General features: G+C 43.2%; 1 pseudogene; it reads left to right on the top strand.

Annotated features, from left to right (window-relative positions):
• The first annotated feature begins 4,056 nt into the window (after positions 1-4,056).
• Positions 4,057-6,000, top strand: part of LOC100966553 — a 75,657-nt pseudogene continuing 73,713 nt past the window's right edge.

Raw genomic sequence — 6,000 nt, 5'->3', positions numbered from 1 at the left:
TTAAGAGTACACACATGTTACTGTATTCAGAATGCCTCTGGAGATGTTAGTGAATCATTTTCCAGTCACACTTGCAAAAACATACTATGTACACTTGTGGAGTAGATACATACAAGGTTGTAAATGTAAAGGATCACTTGTAACTGTAAGGGCAGCTCTCTGACATTTCAACGCTAGAGAAAGAGGGTTTTTTTTGTTTTTTTGCTATTACTCAAATTTCCTCAGGGTCCATGGAATTATTGAGGAGACTTGAAAGACATTTTCATCTCCTTGGATAAATATCAGCTTTCTACTTTGGTCTGGCTATGGAAAATCCAGAGTATTTGGAGTATATCTAGTATCCAAGATCTAGGAATGTCTTGGTTGTCAGATCAGCAGCAGCAGCAGCAGCAGCAGGATCCTAGCGTAGACCCCCCATCACACCATGTATTTCCCACAGAGGGCTCCTGGTTACACAAGGCACCTGCCAAGGACATTTCCTGGGGCTCATTCAAGGATAGCACATAATCAACCTTTGTCTGGATGGGTCCTAGAATTCCTCTTTGTTTCTTACAGGAGAAAACTTACTCCTGCAGGGGAGAGTGCAAGGCTAATCTTTTACTTTATTTCATAGATATACTTCAGAAATTCTCACTTGCTGAGGAAACGTGCATTCTGGGAAGATTTAACTCATAATTTGAACTCAGGGCAGGTAGCCTTATAGATAGTGATGATTTGACTAAAAAGGAGTATATTTTAAATTCTTCTGCTTTTTTAATAAAGTGCCTAGAAAGCCTGGATCATAAAAACAATAAAAGTCAATGAAATCTTATAAATTTGTTGGCTGGGTGAGGTGGCTCACACCCATAATCTTAGCTTTTGAGAGGCTATGGTGTGAAAAGCATTTGAGGTCAGAAGTTTGAGATCAGCTTAAGGAACATAACCAGACCCCATCTGTACAAAAAATAGAAAAGTTACCCACATGTGGTGGGGCATAGCTGTAGTCATCTCAGCTGCTGGGGAGTCTGAGGCAGAAGGATCACTTGAGCCTAGGAGTTTGATGTTGCATTGACCTATAATCATGGTGAGATGTCAAAGACAAAAATAATAAAAATTATTCCAAGACAAAAGATGAAAGGAAAACGGAATCCAGGCTCTGTATTCCACACCAGTGGGAGAGGGCTGAGTTTGAGAGAAGTCAGTGCATGGGTAATAGTGGATGGTGTTTTAAAGGTCAGAACGGGGGGGGGGGCGGCGATTGGCCCATTCACCCTCTTAGGAGGGACACCCGTGGTGAAAGTTAGGGGATTGGCCCATCCAACTTTCTAGGGTAAGGCATCGTCTGGAGAGCGGTGGTGGGGGGTTGACTGATTTATGTGGGGCTGCTCTATTTGGGTGGGGTTCCTGTGTTTGACTCCATCACATGCCACTATCCTCATACTTGGGCAAAAAAGTGAGACCCTGGCTCCAACCCCCCCAATCCCATCTACATTTGTTGTAATTTTATCTTTTCACACCCTCAAAATTCATCTGATGAAGCCCTAAAACCCAGTCCCTCCACTTTGTATAAGCACAAAGAGGTCATCTGAGTACATTGCAAGACAAAAGTCACTTTTTTTTTTTTTGAGACAGAGCCTCAAGCTGTCCCCCTGGGTAGAGTGCTGTGGCATTACAGCTCACAGCAACCTCCAACCTGGGCTCAAGCGAGTCTCCTGCCTCCGCCTCCCAAGTAACTGGGACCACAGGCATTCGCCACAACACCTGGCTATTTTTTGGTTGCAGCCGTCATTGTTGTTTGGCGGGCCCAGGCTGGATTTGAACCCGCCACCTTAGGTGTATGTGGCTGGCGCCTTAGCCACTTGAGCCATAGGCACCAAGCCAAGACAAAAGTCACTTACAAGCCAAGAGAAGAGTCCTCAGAAGAAAACCCAGCTTGCCCCTTGATCTGGGCTTCCCAGGCTCCAGAACTGTGAGAAGTGAATTTACATTGCGTAAACCACACACTCTACGGTATTTTGTTATGGCGGCCTGGCTAACTAAACAAATAAGTATTTTATTATTTCAAGAGAATGACTCTTACCTCTTATCAGCTAGTTGTAGGAGTTTATGGGAGAGATTGGTTACTAACCTCCATCAATAGCTAAGGTCATCAGCCTTATACCTGGAAAGAACCAAACTTCCGTCTCAACAAAATAACGAATTACTGTGTGTCAATGAAGTTGACCTATAATTTAAAGGGCAAAGGTTATATCCTCTCTGCCCAGTGACCACTATGCCATTCTGTCAAAGAGCTCTCCCTGAGCATGACAGAAAAGGTTCTTGCCTGGCTGTTTTCTATTACTTACCATTTCTCTGGCCAAATAATGATTTTAGGGGGATATTGCCCTGATTTAGCCTTCCCATCCTTCTTTCAGCTCTCTTCTCATAATAAAAGAACAGTAAACACTTGCCCACGGATTCAAGGATCTTGCCCAAGGTCACTAACCACCAGGTCTGTAATGTACACTCCCAAGCCTTTTACTAGTTTTGTGATTCAGACAAAGCATCTGTACTACCTCTTTGGGATCTAATTAATATTGTAGTCTTAAGTTCAATAATAAGGACAGCACAATACCAGCTTTGTTTACTGAGTTTTTTGTTTCTTTTTAAACCTGCCTAACATTGTGCTAAACCTTTTATAGGTGTCATCTCATTTAATCTGGTGCCTAAAACTGGCGAAGTGGTGATTACAATCTACTTTTTACAGAGAAGAAAACAGGCTTAGAGAAGCTAAGTAAGTAGCCCCAGTTCATACTGTTTTAAAGTGAACTTAGGTTTTAAAGGGAAGTTTTGTCTGACTTTGTAACTTCAGAAAGTATCAAAAAAAAAAACTAAGAATAATGAATCAGAATCAGGCATGGTTTTTTTTTAACATCAAATTATGTATACTTACTTAAATTTTAAAATATTTTATTTAAGAATAATTTTTTTAAGGCCATTATATTACATTAAGTACATTTCCTGATACCAACAGTTCGAGTAGATGAGATCCCGTTTGGGGTTCATACTACTCATTTTGCCTTTCTGGGGTCTTATCATCTCTCACATTACTATATTCCCTTATTTTGTATCAGTTTGGTAGCTTTCCCCTCCTTAAAAAAACTGGGTAGTCCGGCTTCTCCATAACCTTGGTGAGTCATTTCAACTTCTAATTACTTCAGTCCTTCCCTGTGAGAAAAGCATTCAGATGACAAGAACACTCTGATGTTTTCATCATCCCACACGCACACAGGGATAGGGAAGGATATAATTCTCCCAAAGAAGCAGAACTGGCAGTAACAGGCACAACATCTGAAGATTCAGTCTGTCTGTCTTACAAACCAGCCTCAAACTCTCTCCCTAGCTTATAATCCTCTCACTTTATCAACGCTATCTCACTGACTAGCTACATTTAATGACACCTGCCACCTGCTATGGCCTTGGAGCATGCATATAAACACTGCCAGACTGGGTTTTAAGACCAACAAAGTATGATTTGTAGTTGGCACAACAGGATGTTAGTTAAGGTTCAGAACACGCGGAGACACGACCAGCCTGTTCTTTGGTAACTCCACACCAAATCATTATCAACTATGTCTCCACTCCTCAGAGTAAGTTAGTTATTATAAACAACAAAGATTTGCTTTTCATTAACAAACAGCAAATCAGAACACAGTAACTTTTCTCCTCAGGCACCAACGCTCAAAGCTCCGGGGCTCAGGCTGTAGCTCCATGACAGTAACGTTGGACCTGAAGCAGTTGTGATTGATTGGACGCATAATTGTCAACATGTTTTATTAATTCAGTTTTCTTGCACTTCATTTAAAATATTGGAAACTCTGAAAAGATCGACTTGTTAATCCCTTGCCAGGAAAAAGAAAAAAAAAGAACAAAAACCTAACAGCACGAAAAAAGCAAGAGCAACTGGAATCTGGGGTTTGAGGAAACACATGGGATGAAGGCATCCGCCCGAGCTCTAACCGTGTGTCTCATGTGACCCTCGGCCCCGCCACCCCGGGCGGTGAGTCCTGGAAGTCGCCGGGCTGGGGCGAGAAGGCCATGCGTGCAGGCGAGCGTGTGACAGAGGCGCCGCCGCCCTCCGGGCGAGAAGAGGACGAGTCTTCCAGGAAGCCGGGCCCTCGGCTGACTTCGCGCGGCCGGCCGGGCCGGCACGTAGCGCCGAGCGTGACTCAGCGCTGAGTCAGCGCCCCGCTCCCGGGTCAGTCCGCGGCGGCTGCGCGGGCGCCGGGACCTGCAGGACTCCGCGGCGCGCGCCCACGGGTCCTCCCTGCAGGCCCAGCGCCCCTGCGGCTTTAAACAGCAGGGCAGATTTTACTGCTTTTGAATCCCAACCAGGCAGGGAATTGCCTTGCTTTTCTTTCCTTTGTCTTTACCAGCTGAATAGTCCACAGATCAAATTCTTTCATCAAAAGCTTGTTGGGACAAATCCCTGACATTGTTCTTTCACAGTGACGTAGAGATGACCCCCAGCCAGATTTTAATTCGGTTGTAACAAGCTCGTTGGTCTTATTTTTGTCCCGCATTTTGTGAAGTTTTTATTATTTTTTTTTCATATGTTTGATAACTGACCTTGGCACAAACCCACAACTGTGGTGACGCAAATCAAGTCGGAACTTGGCATCGTGTGTGGGCATTCAGGGACTTACTGTAAACCCGGGGCCTTCATTAAAAACGTTCTTATCTGCCATCTCAGTTGCTGATTAGATGCCATGCCCGTTTTCAGCCTGTCACTACCCTTGAAAGTTCCTGAGATGAATCTAGATTGACTCCTAACATCAGTGTCCCGAGCGGTCACAGTCATTTGTTCCTCTCGAGAGTTCAGTGTGCACCGCAGCTGTAGCCTGCTTCTGCGGATGTTGGTTAAAGATGCAGATCCTTAGACCCCACTTCAAACCACAGACTCTAAACGTCCTGGGATGGGGCCCTGAAATCTCTCTTAGTAACCAACCTGTTGGTGATTCTTAGGTACACTTAGGTTTGGAAACTACTAGCAAGACCACGAGTATGTGAGACGTTCTACTGTGTAGGCTCCAGGACACTGTTCTCAAATTGCTTTTGAAGTTCCTATGGGAGGAAAGCATTTCTCAGTTTGGTTTTATGGATTATACTGTGTTTGCTTTAACTGCGTATCGATATCGACAGATTTCTTTCTTTTTAATTAGAACTTTGTGTATAAAATAAAATACATAGAGAGTAAATTCTCTTTATGTCGAAGTAATATTTCCCAAACTTGACTTTGCATCAGAATTACCCATGGAGCTTCATAAAAACTCTAATTCCTGGGCCAGACCCCAGGCCTAACAAAACACTGTCTCTGAAGGTGAACCCCACGAATAGACGTTTTTGAAAAGCTTTCTCTGTTAGTCTATGAACCTTTTCAAGCCCCAACTATTAGCAGGTATGCTCATTAACTCCGGGGCACCTGGACTTTATTGCTCCAGATGGTGCTCATTCACCTCCACCTCTGCAGTGTTTCTGCTGGAAATCATCACTTAAAAAATAAAATTAAAAGCAGCCACATGGAATAATCAACTTACCCTTAATATTATACTCATAAACTTGTTTCTTTAGAAAGCAAGTTTGAAATCTTTGTACTTTAAATCTTTTTGTGTTATGTGGAAGAATGATGATTAGAAAATAATCTGTGGTCTCTTTTGAAATCTTCCTTATTTATTTCCCCCTTCAATATTTTGTTTACTCATTTTCTTTTCATCTCCTTGAATGGGTTTTTCTACTTTATCTCTCCTAGCATTGTGGCAAAAAGCCTACCAGCAGCATGGGAATCCTCTGGGAGCTTGTAAGAAATGTAGCCTCTCTGGGTGGGGTAGCTCATACTTGTAATCCCAGCACTCTGGGAGGCCAAGGTGGCAGTTGCTTAAGCTCAGGAATTCTAGACCAGCATGAGCCAGAGTGAGACCCTGTCTCTAACTAAAAATAGTGTCTTTAACTAAAAATAGAAAGAACTATCCAGACATTGTGGCA

This window comes from Otolemur garnettii, unplaced genomic scaffold, assembly GCF_000181295.1.
Source record: "Otolemur garnettii isolate 467f Iridium unplaced genomic scaffold, OtoGar3 scaffold00017, whole genome shotgun sequence".
Classification (NCBI taxonomy): domain Eukaryota; kingdom Metazoa; phylum Chordata; class Mammalia; order Primates; family Galagidae; genus Otolemur; species Otolemur garnettii.
Note: the sequence above shows the minus strand (reverse complement) of the source record. Positions and strands in the feature narration are given on the sequence as shown.